This window comes from Triticum aestivum, chromosome 7B (assembly GCF_018294505.1).
Source record: "Triticum aestivum cultivar Chinese Spring chromosome 7B, IWGSC CS RefSeq v2.1, whole genome shotgun sequence".
Classification (NCBI taxonomy): Eukaryota; Viridiplantae; Streptophyta; class Magnoliopsida; order Poales; family Poaceae; genus Triticum; species Triticum aestivum.
Window position 1 is genome coordinate 522,082,412 of NC_057813.1, and position 16,422 is coordinate 522,098,833.

A 16,422-nucleotide genomic window follows, 5' to 3' on the forward strand; every position below is an offset into this window, starting at 1 on the left:
CGGCGCCGCGCCGCCCGCCTCCACGCCGGCGCCGCCCCGGCAGCCTCCTCCCCGACCGGCGGCCGCGTCTCCGGCGAGCTCCGACTCCGGCTGCTACAGTGTCTCCGGCACCGCCTCGGGAAGCGTGCCGATGCAGATCTGGATCTGGGCATAGGTTGACTTTTTCCCCAAACCCTAGTCCATGATGCATTCTTTGACTGCCCGTAGCTCCGTTTTGGGCATATGATATATCAAAATCTTCGCCTCGACATGTACATCATTTCATTCCATTGCATCATTTGCATTTGAGGTCATCTTGATGCCCAAAATGCTGTTAGAAAGAGGCTTCGTGAGTTAAATTGCAGATCCGTTAGTTCATCATGCACTTTTGTCATTTTTGCCATGTTTAATTCGTGCATGATATGCCTGTGCCCCTTTGGGATGAATTGTTAAGCATTTTGTCTTATTTCCAGAGGTGCCACCCATGCATTTTTAGGATGTGTGTGTTGTCTTGTGCAAGCTTGCGAAGAGAGGTACCTGAGATTACTGATTTCAGAGACTTAGTGATTTTCACTAAGTCTGGGATATTTTAGTTCGTGATGCTATATGTCCAGCTTGTTTCCTAGTGATCCGTGCCTCTTTTGAGGATGATCAGTAAGGGAGTTTTGATAATTATGTTATGCTCTTTCCATCCATGTCTTTGTTTGCATATGTGGAGTGATCTAGGTTGACTCAATCGAGCTCAACTTTTGCTTCGTTGTTAATCCGGGCAGATCGTCAACTTGTTTGCGATTTTGCCGATGCTACCGTTAGTGTTCCATGCATGCTATACCTTCGTTCTTGCCATGTGTAGCTAGCACTTTGTGCCTTCTTGCTGGTTATATGATTTCCTTGCCATGACTTGCACCGTAGTGAGTGCATCGAGCTCGTTTACATGCCTTCGTGAGTTATATTTCAGCGTGTCTCAGTTTTCACTAAGTCTGAAAACTGATTGTGTTCGAGCTATGTTCGTGAGCTCGGTAGAGTATTTTGTGAACCCTTTTGGCCCCAGGTCACTTTGGGTGTTTTGTTAAGCTTGTTGAGTAGCTCCATGCCATGTTCTTACTTGTCATGTTCAGGTTTTCTATAATGTTGTTTTGCTGCTCCGAAGAGAGCATCGTGATCTGAAATTTCAGACTAGCGTTAATTTCACTAAGTCTGAAATCTGTTTTGCATTTGCGTTTTAGCCATGCTTGTTTGAACCTCTTAATGGATGAATCTGCCTATGGCGCAGTGCTAGTGTTTTGTCAACCATCTTGTGTACTTCACTGCCATGTATTTTGTTTTCATGTTTGGTGGCTGTAGCATGTTCATTTCGTTGCATTTAGATGCCTACTTGCTGTAAATCGCATACCGGTGTCATATCTTAAAACGCTCGCCATTTCCAAACCGTAGCTCCGATTCCAATGATCTTTATATCGTTTTCAAGCGATTTCATCCCCTATATCCAGTGGCACACTTGGTTTTCCAAGGTGATGCCAGGTTCATGCATTTCCTGTCATATCTTGCATTTTGCATCCCGCATCGCATCCCGCATAGCATATCGTCATTTTCATCATATTGCTTGGTCTTGCCGTGGTTGATTGTATCCTTGTTGCTTGTTTGTCTTGTTGGGTAGAGCCGGGAGACGAGTTCGCTACCGAGGAGCCCGTTAAGTTTGCTTGCGAGGATCTAGTCAACTCTGACAACTGTGCAGGCAAGATGATCATACCCTCGAAATCACTACTATCTTTGCTATGCTAGTTTGCTCGCTCTTTTGCTTTGCCACTGCTACGATGCCTACCTTTTGCTTGTCAGCCTCCCAATTGCCATGCGATCCCCTAACCCACCATTGTCCTAGCAAACCGTTGATTGGCTATGTTACCGCTTTGCTCAGCCCTTCTTATAGCGTTGTTAGTTGCAGGTGGAAGATTGGAGCCGTTCCTTGTTGGAACTTTTATTTACTTGTTGGGATATCACAATATATTACTTAATTAATGCATCTATATACTTGGTAAAGGGTGGAAGGCTCGGCCTTATGCCTGGTGTTTTGTTCCACTCTTGCCGCCCTAGTTTCCGTCATATCGGTGTTATGTTCCCGGATTTTGCGTTCCTTACACGGTTGGGCTATTATGGGAACCCCTTGACAGTTCGTCTTAAGTAAAGCTCTTCCAGCAATGCCCAACATTGGTTTTACCATTTGCCACCTAGCCTTTTCTTTCCCTTGGGTTCTGCAGACTCAAGGGTCATCGTTATTTTACCCCCTCGGGCCAGTGCTCCTCTGAGTGTTGGTCCACCTGTCAGCTACCGGTGGCTACCAGGGGCAACTCTGGGCTGGCCTACCCGTACCTAGGACAATCTGAGTGTGCCCTAAGAAAGAGATATGTGCAGCTCCTATCGGGATTTGTCGGCACATTCGGGCGGTGTTGCTGGATTAGTTTTACCCTGTCGAAATGTCTTGTTGTACCGGGATACCGAGTCTGATCGGAATGTCTCGGGTGGAGGTCTATTCCTTCGTTGACCGTGAGAGCTTGTCATGGGCTAAGTTGGGACTCCCCTGCAGGGATTGAACTTTCGAAAGCCGTGCCCGCGGTTATGGGCAGATGGGAATTTGTTAACATCCGGTTGTAGAAAACCCGAAGTTGACCTTATTTAAAATACATCAACCGCGTGTGTAACCGTGATGGTCTCTTCTCGGCGGAGTCCGGGAAGTGAACACGGTGTTGGAGTTATGCTTGCGCAGGATGTTCCTTTAGCTTCTCGCTCGTGCTTCGCCTTCTCTTCTCGCTCTCTTTTGCGTATAAGTTAGCCACCACATATGCTAGTCGCTTGCTGCAGCTCCACATATTTAGCCTTACCCATTCCTATGAGCTTAAATAGTTTTGATCGCGAGGGTGCGAGATTGCTGAGTCCCTGTGGCTCACAGTTACTACAACTCCAGATGCAGGTCCAGGTGATTCCGCTCCAGGTGACGAGTACGAGCTCAAGTGGGAGTTCGACGAGGACTCTCAGCGTTATTATGTTTCCTTTCCCGATGATCAGTAGTGGTGCCTAGTTGGGGATCGATTCAGGGCCTTGTCGCATGTTGGGGGTCTTTTCTATTTTGGCACCGTAGTCGGGCCATGAGTGATTTGTATGATGGATGTTATTTATGTACTCTGATGTGACGTGGCGAGTGTAAGCCAACTATGTTATCCCCCCTTTTATTATATATTACCTGGGATGTTGTAATGATTGCCTAACTTGCGACATTGCTTTCAATGCGGTTATGCCTCTAAGTCGTGCCTCGACACGTGGGAGCTATAGCCGCATCGAGGGCGTGACACCAACCGCCCTGGAAGAGGCCAAAGAGTTAGTCCAAAAGTGCAAGGGGTGCCAGATTTTCTGTTCCAAGCCACGTCAGCCAGCTTCCGCACTCAAGACTATCCCCATCGCCTGGCCCTTTGCAGTCTGGGGCCTGGACATGGTGGAACCATTCAAGACAGCACGAGGTGGCTTGACTCACCTACTTGTCGCAGTGGACAAGTTCACCAAGTGGGTGGAGGTGAAACCCATCAAGAAGTTGAATGGTCCGACTGCAGTGACCTTCATCGCTGACATCACAACTTAGTACGGCATCCCACACAGCATCATCACCGACAATGGCACGAATTTCGCCAAAGGCACCTTGGCCCGTTTCTGGGCGACGCAGGGCATCCGACTGGACCTAGCGTATGTTGCCCATCCGCAGTCAAACGGCCAGGTGGAGCGAGCGAAAGGCCTCATCTTATCCGGCATCAAGCCTCGACTTGTCGTACCGCTGGAGCGATCTGCCGGCTATTGGCTTGAGGAGCTGCCAGCCGTCCTCTGGAGTCTGCGCACGACTCCAAACAAGTCAACTGGCTTCACACCCTTCTTCCTCGTCTATGGTGCCGAAGCCTTCATCCCAACGGACATAGAGTTCGACTCCCCGCGAGTCACCATGTACACCGAGGAAGAAGCAGAAGAAGCACGTCAAGATGGTGTCGATCTGCTGGAAGAGGGACGGCTGTTGGCACTCAGCCGGTCCAGCATCTACCAGCAGAGTCTGCGTTGATACTATAACAGGAAGGTCAGGCCAAGATCTTTCCAAGAAGGCGACCTTGTGCTCCGGCTGATCCAGCGAACAGCCGGCCAGCACAAGCTGTCGGCACCTTGGGAAGGCCCCTTTATCATCAGCAAGGTGCTAGGGAACGACGCCTACTACCTGATCGACGCTCAGAAGCCCCGAGCGCGCAAAAGGGAGGACTCCGGCAAAGAGACAGAGCGCCCGTGGAATGCAAATCTTCTTCGAAGATTTTACAGTTGATGCAGTATGTATCACACTACCCCTTTGTATTAAAGTACTATGACTCTGGTCCTCCCGAGACGAGCTCGGGGACTGCCCTTTTTGTTATCTGTATGATAAGATTATGCCTTCGAGTACATTACTTTCATTACAAGCCGCTTGGCACCGGGCCAGACTAGTCGGCCCGGGGACTCGCCGCCTTGCGCTATGAGGAGCTTCCCGCAGTCAGACAAGTAGTGCACGGTGCCCAATCCGCCTCCTGGCAAAGCCGCAACTTGCAGAGCGACTGTGAGGCAGGCAGGAGTGAGGAAGAACGGGCGCCCACACGAAAAATGGCTAAGGACCTAAAGCACGAACATAGCGTAAGACGGCCTCCAGCATTTCTGAAGCAGAAAGCCGACTCATGAGTAGTCGGCTCGCCGTCTTTATTAACCTCTATCAAGGACAGCCGACTCTTGGGTAGTCGGCCTGTCGCTTTCTATCCGACTTGCTAAAAGAAACTCTAAACGGCCAAGTACTTGCCTTCCTGAAGTAGCCAAGCACTTGACCCAGCGACAGTCCGCAGAGCGGCTGTCCGACTGGCAAGGCAGCGATTAAAGGAAGGCGGCAAAGGGAAAAGCCTAAAGAGCAGTAAGCAAGGAAAGATGGAAATCGGATAAATATTTACATAGGCCCTTGGCCGAACCTTCGAATAGAAGTTCAAGATACACCCCGCGGGTGGAATTGTTCGAATCTAACAAATTTTTCAAAAGATTACTAAGACAGACAAGCAGAGGCGGAAAAGGCAGCCTAGGAGGCGGCATCTGGGATCGGAGGATCGGACGAGACGGCGGTGTCAGGCGCCGGGGCAGTCGGCTGGGCGGTCTCGGTTCGGTCGCCTCCGGCGGCAGTCGCCTTCTCTCGACGCGGCTCGTTGCTGGAGGCGCGGTCGAGCTGAGGCTGGCCGCCTGCTCCGTCTTCTCGCACCTCCGCCTCGCCTTCGTCCTCCGCCTCGTCCTCCTCCTCGGTGCTGGAGTCGATCACCTCCGCCGAGTCCTCGCCATACTCCGGGTTCATCCCGAACCACTCTGGCGGCACTTCCTCGCCGCCTTCAGCCCGCTCGGGCACGAAGACACTGGTGTCCGTGTACTCGGCGATGGCCGCCGCACGCTCGATAAGGGCGCCCTCCACGGCCTCCAGCTCGGCCTGGGCTTCTGACCGGAACGCGGCCAGACGGTCCAGGTCCAGCCCCGGATACCACGCCTTGACGAACTCCAAGGCCCGGCGCGCTCCGGCCCGGGCCGAGCAACCCTTCCAAGCTTCAAGACGGCCGGCGGCGACTTCCAGCCAGTCGGCGGTCCGACTGGCGGTGCACAGAGCCGGCATGTCCGGCCAGAAAGCGGAAACCGCCTGGGCGCCAGCACGCTGAAGCCGGCGCATCCGCCGGTGGGCCGGATGAAGACGGGCTTCAATGCTCAGAAGCTGCTCATCGACGGTTCAGGGGGCATTAGCGGCGATCTCCTCACCGCTGGCCCTTCGCGCCTCACGAGCAGCCTCGATGGCCAGAGGGACTGCCTGCGAGTGACCAGGGAAGAAGTCTGCCAAGACCAAAAAGAAGCAAGTCGAAAAATCAGAAGTCGGCCCGACACATAGTTGGAAGCCCGACAAAATGAGAGAAACTTACCGTCAACAATATCCTCGATCTCGTGGAAGCCGGAGGTCAGCATCGCCTCCCTGTCAGTCCCGGAGGAGCGCTCGCTCTCGAACTCGGCCAGGAGAGCGGCCTCCTTCTTCTCGGCCTCGTCCCGCGCCTTCTTGAGCAGCTCCTTCTGCTCGGCCAGCTGCGCCGCCAGCAGGTCGCGCTCCGTGGCAAGCTTGCCACACTCCTCCTCCTTGGCACGCCGGGTGGTATTGGCCTCGCCCAACTGCTCCTGAAGAACGACGTGGGCTCTTGAAGAACAAAAGAAGAGACAAATAAGTCATAGCAAAGAAGATCGCCGGGAAGATCCGGCCCGACTGCTCAGCAGTCGGCCCGAATCTCGGGGACTACAGCCCGCGGGTGCGCCAGCACGCCTCCGCGAAGAAGAAGAACTTACTCCGGCTTTCCAACAAGTTGGCAGCCCGCTTGCTCAACTCCTCAACATTGCGGTTGAAGGCAGTGGCGCAGAGGTTGTGATACTCCTGCAATAAGTCATTGAAGACAAAGTTAGTATTTGGAGCTCGGCAGAGGGAGTTCCGCACTGCCTGCTCAGCAGCCGGCCCGGAACTCGGGGACTACACCCAGTGGGTGCGCTGGCGCGCCCCCACAGAGAAAAACAAGAATAAAAAAGAAGAAGGAAACGTACTCGGACGGCCGTCCGCGCTGCCAGATGCGCCCTGGTGCAAGTTTGAAGGGCGTCGCCTTCAGCGTGCAGTTTCGCCTGAACGTCCAGAAGCGCTTGATTTAGCGGCCCGGTGCCGCCTCCGTGCAACCACCCGGTGGGCGCGGCGCTTGTGGCCTCGGCATCCAAGGTTGCCGAGCTGGCGGCGCCTGTCTCCCGAGGTCGCCCTCTCAAGACGGTGATGCACCGGTGAGACGACTTGGAGAAGCAGCCGCGCCTCGGCCTCATCCGTGTCCGGCGGCTCTGACAGACCCACCGGCTGTTCGCTGTGCGGTCTCCCAGACGGCGGTGGCGGCAGGAGAGTGTCCGACATGGAAGCCTCACCGCTCTCCTTCTCCACGACGGGGTTCTCGGTGCCGGCCTCTCCGGTCTGCCCCGTGAACTCCGGAGGCGGCGGTGCAGACGACAGTGGGGGGACGAGCATCGCCGATCGGTGATGCGCGGCCTCCTCGGCACGCCGTCTCGTCGCGAGGGCGGCTTCGGCATCCTCCAGCTTCTTCTGGGCGGAGGCGGCCGCCTTGTCGGCCTCCGCCTTCTCCAGACGTTCGACCTCCTCCTCCTCGTGCTTCTTTCGCGCATTTCGCTCCGTCGCCTCCTGCAGGTCAGCGGCGGGGTCGGCCCGCCGAGTATTGGCGGACGTCTCTGCCGACCCCATGACGGAGGGGACGGCGACTCTCTCAAGGGAAAGAGGGGCCCTGAAGAAGAATGGAGGGAGTATAAAAGAAGACTCGGACAAGATTCAACGAAGGAAAATAAAAAAGCGTAAAGAGTTACGCAGAGACTAGCGGCGGCCTTCTCACTTCCCTTCGGAAGCGGTTGACCTTCACGGCCGCCTCCTCCCGTTTGGTCGCGGTGGCCGCCCCCTTGAACTTCTTCAATTTGACGCCGGGCGCACTCGGCCCGGCGTGACGCCTCTTCGCGCCGCCTTGGCCGGCCAGGCCGGCGGAGGAGCCGGCGCCCGACGAGCCGACCCTCGGCTGGTGGCGCGGAGTGACTTCCCCTTCGGCGTCGTCGTCAGGCCAGTCGGCAAAGGTGGCTGAGGGCCTGAAGCCGCCTTCTGCTCCTTCTCCCCCGCCTTCGGCGTCGGCTTCCATCGCCGCCGCCCCCAAGTCGGGGTCGTCGAAGTCACTCTCCGCACGATCGGGAACATACTCACGGGGCTGTCTCGTGGCGCCGGCTGCAGGCTGCATAAGGGGATTCTAGCTCAGAAGAAACCGACAAGAGTCAGAAGCCGGAGTCGGCCGCAAAGAAGACAAAACAATAGAGGGACGCGACTTACCACTGGTGGGGGGTTGTCGCGCGAGTACGGCTCCTTGCCGAACTGCCAGTCCTCGTCGAACTCGCAGTTCTTGATATAATTCACCATGTTTGCCACCTCCGCGCGGGGCATCTCCTTGGTGCACATCCAACTCGGGTCTCGGAGGCCGCTCATCTGACAGATCAGGTGAGGCCGGCCTTGGAGCGGGAGAACTCGGCGCGCCACAAAGGTGGCCAGCAAGTCGGCCCCGACGAGACCCTCCGATTGCGTCAAGACTCGGAGTCACGCTACGACGGCGGCTCCAGCGGGAGTCAGCGTCTTGACTCGGTGAGACCAGCTGGGGAGCCTCCCAGTTAGGGGGGCGGCGTTGTAAGGCGGCAGGTTGACCCAGTCGCCGTCGGAGGCAAGGTTCTTCACGTAGAAGTATGAGCGTTGCCACATCTTCACCGACTTGATCAGCGTGATGGGAGGAAAGGGGTTGTCGGCCGTCGAGCGCCGCATCGCGATGACGGCGCCGCACTGAGCCGGCACGCCGGCGATGTGCGTGCCGAGCTTAGAAGAGAAGAATTCTCCCCACAGCTCGATGGTGGGGAGAACGCCGAGGAAACCTTCGCACAGAGTGGCGAAGGCGGAGAGCAACACCACCATATTCGGAGTGAGGTGGTGCGGCTGAAGGCTGTGGAACTCCAAGAACGAGCGGAAGAAGCCGCTCGCCGGCAGCCCCAGGCCGCGCATGAGGTGCGAGCGGAAGATGACCCACTCGCCCTCCTCCGGCGCCGGTCGGATGTCCCCCTCCGGCGTGGCGCGGGCGCGCACGAGGTCCGCACTGGGGAGACAGCGTGTCCGGCGGAGGAACTCGATGTGTTCCTCTTCTACCTCCGAGCTGTCCCATACGCCGGAGCGCACGGCGGGAGCCGCGGCGGAGGAGGAGCTCATCCTCGTGGTGTGGAATGCTCTTGCTCAACGGCGGAGGCAAGAGGGAGAGAAGGCAAGATGAGGCGGGGGAGCGGGGAAGAAGGGCGCGCGTGCTGTGCCGCTCCGCTCCCCCCCCCGCCTACTTATAGCCCTATGGGCTGAGAAGCCGAGGGGGCGGGCGTGGGATTAACTGCGCACGATGCCCCCACGCCGCCCCACGATTTACCCCACGAAGTTACTGCACGCAGTAACGATGTGGGAAAACCAACCGTCCATGGCCGCAACGGATCCGTTCGTATGCCGAGGCACGGTAGTGGCAGGCCCCACCTGACGGCCCGTCCCGTCGCGCGCGTAGGCAGGCAGACTGCCCTCTCCACGTGGCGCCGCGCGATAGGACCGCCCTGATGGCTGCGGGGAAGCGTATCAGGCACGCCGCCTGGTTTCCCGCCGCGACTTTCGAGCTGCGGCTCTTCGCTAAACATCCGACCCTCGACAGTCGGCCCAAGGGAAGACGGCAGCCGAGTTCCAGAGTCCGCTCCTGGAAGGTTGAAACTGTTGAAGCCCCACAATGCAGCGTCTGCAGGGCTTCACCAGCTTCGGGGACTACTGTCGGAGTATTGGGCCACGGGTAGGCTAACCCGAGTCCCAGGACCTTTCAAGACATCGGGGCAGGCCCGCCCCTCAAGCCGAGTCCCAGGAGCGACTCCAAGACAAGCCGAGTCCCAGACGACGACTCCGAGCTAGCGACCTCCAGAGAGGCCGACTATGGAGAGTCGGCCCATGACTCCTCCCTCATCCTGAAGTACGATGTGGGGTACGGTCACGGTGTGGCCGTTCCCCCTGCTTACGAATGGCAGGCATGGCTACAGTGAGCCGTATCGCTGGAAGATCTCCGGCGAGGCGCGACACTGTTGCCATGCCTGCCCTGACCTCAGCCACAGTGCTCCACGCACTATGCCCATGATGCCGGCCTGTACAGCCCGAAGATGGCGGGGCCGCCTGTCAGTGGGTGGGCCGAAGGCGGCCTGGGCGCCCCGAAGACGGACCTGTGGGAGTCGGACTCCTTGGAGTCGGCCAACTCCTCCCCAGGGCCCCACGAGCCATTAACTAGATAGGATGGGGAATGGCGATAGTGATCGCCCGATAGATGGCGGCACTGTTGTCACGACCGAGTGACCGTGCTTGCGTCATCAGGAGTGCCGCTACAGTATCAAGCCTGTCCGCGGGACCCGCCAGTCGGCGGGCCCTAGAAGCCGGCGGGGAAGATGGTGGCCTAAGAGACAGACGGCTGGGACCCGCGCCCAGCCAGATTACTGTTGTACCCCCGGGGGTAGGCCTATATAAACCCCCCGGGGCACCCATGCAAAGGGTTCAGACCTAGATAGAGATAGACTAGATAGCACAGGGAGGAGAGAGCTAGCCCTTCCCTCTCCTGCCTCCCGAAACAGCTCCAGGAGCACCATTGTAGTCACTTTGCCTTAGTGATCATGCGGAGACCCCGCAGAGCAGCACTAGGGGTGTTATCTCCTAGGAGAGCCCTGAAGCTGGGTAAGTTCCGCCGGCGTGCATGTCTCCGCCTCATCCCGCTTCCAGGCACCAACGACGTTCTACTCGCTCCCACCATGAGAAGCCATCCTTTGGCATATGTCGTATCCAACCCCCGACAGTTTTATAAGATGATGCTTAATCCAGACAAGTGTGTTTTCGGTGTTCCGGCAGGCAAACTCTTAGGCTTTCTGGTGTCCAACAGAGGCATTGAAGCTAATCCGAAAAAGATCAAGGAGATTACATCGTTGACTAAACCGGCGTGTATTAATGATGTTCAGCATCTGGCGGGTCGAATTGCAGCCCTAAGCCGGTTTATTAGCCGCTTGGGAGAGAAGGCGATCCCTCTATATCAGATGTTGAAGAAAACAGACACTTTTGTCTGGAGTGATGCAGCTGATGTGGCGTTTGACGACTTGAAGCGATAGTTAGCTGAACCGCCGGTCCTTGCTCCTCCGGTTGACAAGGAGCCCTTATTATTGTACGTGGCTGCTAATGCCCGTGCTGTCAGTGTGGCAATTGTGGTTGAGCGCAAGGAGGCTGGGAAGGAATATCTGGTTCAACGGCCGGTTTACTATATCAGTGAGGTGCTCATCGAGTCGAAGCAATGATATCCGCATTGGCAGAAACTGGTATATGGGGTTTTTATGGCAAGTCGGAAACTCAAGCAATACTTTCAAGGCCATCCCATCACAGTGGTCAGTTCTTCTCCTTTGGGCGATATAATTCAGAACCGGGAAGCAACTGGCCGGGTTGCAAAGTGGGCAATTGAGCTTGGTCCACATGGGCTGAAGTATATGCCTTGGACAGCCATCAAATCCCAGGCGCTTGTTGACTTCATCAATGATTGGACCGAGTTACAGGCACCAGAGGACAAACCGGATAACACATACTGGACTATTCACTTTGATGGATCTAGGTAATTGGAGGGCTCGGGGGCTGGAGTTGTCCTCACTTCCCCTCGAGGTGATAAAATTCGTTATGTTCTCTGTTTAATGTTTCCTTGTACTAACAATGCAGATGAGTACGAGGCTTTACTCCATGGTCTCCGGTGGCCAAGGAAATGAATTTAATCCGGGTACGATGCTTTGGAGACTCTGATCTGGTGGCCCAGCAAGTTTCTGGCACTTGGGATTCTAAGGATCCACTCATGGCGGCTTACAGATGCGAGGTGGATATTGTGGCGGGTTACTTCAAAGGTTATCAGGTTGAGGATATTGATCGGCGCAAAAACGAAGCAGCAAATGCTTTAAACCGGCTGGGATCTCAGCGTAAACCGGTACAACCCAATACCTTTTTTAGATATCTTGCATAACCCGTCTGTTAAGTTGCCTACAGAGGAGGATTTAGCTGTTCCTGATCCGGAGGCCTAATTGGTAGCCGCTTTACATGTAATTCCGGATTGGACGGTTCCATATTTGGTGTATATGAACCGGGGCAAGCTACGAGATGATGAAGTTCTAGCCAGACATATAGTCCAGCGATCAAAGTCCATGGTTATTCACAATGGCGAGTTACACCACTGCAGCGTTTCAGGCGTATTCCAGCGTTGTGTTTCTCCTGAAGAAGGCCAAGAGATTCTACGTGAGATCCATGAAGGGGATTGTGGTCACCATGTCGGTTCAAAGTCCCTGGTGGCTAAAGCTTTTCGTCATGGGTTCTATTGGTTGACAGCTCCTGCTGATGCTGAGGATCTAGTAAAGCGGTGTGACGCTTGTTAGAAGTTTTCCCGCCGAGCTCATGTTCCGGGTCAAGAGCTACAGATGATTCCCATCACTTGGCCGTTTGCTACTTGGGGGCTTGATATGGTGGGACCTTTTAAGAGATCCAAGGATAAGAAGACCCACCTGTTGGTGGCGGTTGACAAGTTCACTAAATGGGTTGAAGCGGAGCCCGTAAGCAAGTGTGATGCAGCTATGACAGTTCAATTTATTAAAAAGATCATCTTATGCTTTGGCTTTCCACATAGCATCATCATGGATAATGGCACGAACCTTTCCAAAGATGAGATGGAGGAATTTTGTCAATGCGAGCACATTCGGCTTGATGTGGCATCCGTGGCTCACCCTCAGTCTAATGGTCAAGCAGAGAGAGCTAATCAAGAAATCTTGAAGGGTATCAAGCCCCGGCTTATGGTTCCTTTGAAGCGGATGCCGAGTTGTTGGGTGGAAGAATTACCATATGTGTTATGGTGTATAAACTCAACCCCAAACCGATCTACCGGTTATACACCTTTCTTCATGGTTTTTGGGGCAGAGGCAGTCCTCCCAAGTGATATTCGTCATGACTCGCCCCGGGTTGCCAATTATGTTGAAGCGGACAATGAGCAAGCATGCCAGGAAGCACTGGACCTGTTAGATGAGAAGCGGGACATGGCTTTGGCTTGTTCGGCAGTTTATCAGCAAGACCTGCAGCGTTATCACAGCCGCCGGGTTAAAACAAGAACCTTCCAAGAAGGCGACTTAGTACTCCGGCTCATCCAGGATCAGACCGATATGCACAAGTTATCCCCACCTTGGGAAGGGCCCTTTGTGGTCAGCAAGAATCTGCACAATGGATCATACTACCTCATTGACGTTCGAGACAACTCACGCAGTTCTGAGGAGGAGACCCGACGGCCGTGGAACATAGCTCTCCTTCGGCCTTACTACACCTGAGCTATAGGCTCCTCTTATGTACATATTTCAACAATGTATATATTATGATCAATATAATAAACCGGCATCCTTTCTATAAGCAGGGCCTTTGCCGTTTTCTTCAAATATCTTTTGGTTACATGGGGGCTTCAGCTGACAAAGCGGAGTTCTGCCTGTTAAACCGGCTATCATGCCACAATACAGCTTGGGTGCTTCACACCCAAGGGGCCAAAGAGAGTCTGGATGCTATGCACAACTCAAACATATGCACCCATTGAGCACAGCTCACAAAATTACTTGGGGGCTCTTTGTGCACTGCAACAAAGAGTTTGAAAGGACCATTGTAATATGCTATCAAGCACGGCTTGGAAGCCTGGTGTATTCACCTAAAACCCCGGGTTAACCTGCCTTCATCAAGTAAGCCACTCCTATCCAGGTAATCCTGGCATGACCCGCCGAACGTTTGACAAGTCAATCTTATACAGACTCTGAACTTGTCAAAGTTAAAACGACGATTGGTTAGTTGGAGGTCCATCTTAAAAGGCTTTGTCAAATGGTTTAACTCAGCGGCCTGGCAGCCCATGAAAAGCCTCGAATTTGGGCCTGGCAGCCCTTGAAAAGACTCGACTACACGGTTTTATTTGCCTTTGTCAAGTTTTTTCTCTTTTGATAAATTCTATGTTGAACCGGTGTCTATTGACCCGGCATGGATATCAGTCATCCTACTAAACCGGTGTTTGTTAACCCGACTTGGCTTTCAACTACAAGTTGTCAGACCATATTCATTATTAAACCGGTGTTACAAAACCCGGTCTGGCTTTGACTACATGTCAGCAGTATGATCATCCGGTGTTCATCGTAACCCGGTATGACTTATTACACACAAGCACTGCACGGTGGGAGTTATCAAACTCAAAAGAGTTGGGTTTTCACCCATCCTACAATCAAGTTGGTAAAACAACAACATAGTTTCATATCACAGGTATGATCTATTTTTTGATACCTTGGTTCTCTACCAGGTTTTATATTGGGCATTATGACCCGTCCGGCAGTAAACTGCCAGGACATATTTTTTATGCAGATACAAGGATTGCGTAATATTATCAAGATATATAAACCAGCACTGCAAATATCATGGCGAATCAAACAAAGTCATGGATCGATGCACGATGGCAGCACATCAAAGTATTCCAACTAGCCTATTACAAGGCGCCTTGAGGCCCAAAATAATGATTGTTCTTACACAGAACACAATCTGTGAAAATAACCCGGTTGCCCGATTAAGACTCATCGCCAGGTTGACATGAGGTTGATGGATCTTCCGGCGTTGGTTCAACCTCCTCCTCCCCACCCAGTGGCTGGAAGTCAACGGTGGTCCAGTCAATCCGGGTTAAAGCTTGAAAAACAACCTCTTCACTTATAAGATTGGTCGGTTCAACGTCAGGGGCATAAGTGTTCTTACGAATTGGCGGAATAAGATTCTACACTTCTTTCACAGTAGTGTCAAACTCGATGGTTGTTGGCACCATAGAAGGACCGATGAGCAGTCAAGTTCACCTCTTCGGCCTATTGACTTGCCAATGGACGCATCTCCTTGGTCAGGGCTTTGAGGGCTTCATTATCAAATGCTGATCTGTTTTCTTGTTCACCTGGGTAGCCCTTGGCGATATCATCTGGCTCTAGTTTAGCTTACCATGATTTGGCACGAGTCAGTGCTAACAAAGCGCCATCCCTGGCAGCAGATCGCTTCATTTCTTCTATCTGCGCCGGTGTCATCGACAATTTGGCCAGTGTATCTTTGATCAACGTTGGTGCCGGTCTGTTATATGAGGCCGCATAGATAACTCATTGGGCACCGGTATATAGTTGCTCTCTCAACATATATACTGCCTTCAGCTTCATCCGCATGTCAGAGCCCGAATGAGCAATACGGCTACCTGTAACGGTTTACGAATTCACTTTAAATCGGATATTTCAAAGATGGATATTCAAGTTCTTTACACAAGGTACTTACCAAATATCGCAGAGGTCATAGCATTTACTTGATGCTTCAACCCGGTTAGCTTTTCCGCAACCGGTTTAAGAGCTGCCTCGACGTCTTCAGCCCGCTTCAACAAAGCAGCCTTCTCAGTTTCCTAGTTGGCGCATTCATTCTTGAAGCCATCCTTCAATTGTTCCTTGGTTGTCAAAGCACCCTTTAGCTCCTCTTTGGCTTTAGAGGTCGCTGCTTGCTGGGATTTGATATTCTCTTGAAGATCAGCAATTTGGGAATCTTTGATGTTTATATCGGCCTACAAAAGTCAGATGATGAAGAGGTTAATATTTTTCTCAAAGTCCCAAGCCTATAACCAGTTATACACTTGACACATGGGGGCTAATGCGGATTACTTTTTTCCCGCCGCGTATTTGAAAGTTCCAAAGCTCAATACAAGTATTAATCTTGGCACTTGGGGGCTAATGCGTATTTGATCAGAAAATCAAAGGCAGAAGAATTAAGGAAAGAGCAAGTTTTGAACATGAAGTCCCGGTTCATCTTGATAAGATAAACCGGCCCTTGGGGGCTACTCAGTTGAAGTGTTCTTTATCTCAAAGTCCCGGTCTATCTTCAAGAGATAAACCGGCCCTTGGGGGCTACAATGGAATTGGAATACAGAACAAGCAAATTTAAAGTGTTTGGAAGATTACCTCATAGTGCTCCTTCATTAAGTTCACCAAACCGGCCTCATAATCCCGGCTTGTGTATAGGCGGTTTAAGAATCCGGAATGGAGCTCCTCAGTGCTAAGGTTAACAAAGCTGGATAAATCTGTCTTCCCTTCCCTTTGCCCATAGCAGCAAATTCCTCCTTCGCAGTATGCTTTGACAAGGCAACTGGGTTGCCAGGGACAGTGTGGCCAATACCAGTGATAACAACATCATTATTGCCACCTTTTGATGGGCTTGGCGGATTGACAGTATCCCTGGCCGGGCTTGGCAGATCTTCGTCCTGAGCTGGGCTTGGAGGATCAGCATGGGGACTGGCCGGGTTGACTTCTGGCGGATCAGCATAAGTATCCTGACATTGGGGTACATGATCATCCATAGAGATGTCAACATCTCCACCAGCACCTTCTGAGGTCCTGTCCGGGTCAATCTCCTCATTGGGGACATTGGTTTGTGCCTTCTTGCTCAGTTGGGCTTGGCGCTGTAATATTAAAACAAAGGTTAGTTGGTAAACCGGCGCAAGAAAACAAAGCTAAAGCCAGTATACTTACCCAGGGACGGTTTTGAGGGGAGGAATTTGGGTGGTTGATGAATCGCCAGAGGAAGAGTTGGAAGTCACCTGGGAATTCAAATTAGACGGATTAAGTGGATATCGGCAGCAACCCGCCAAAGGATAAGATTTTTTGGAAGAGCAAGGAATCTCT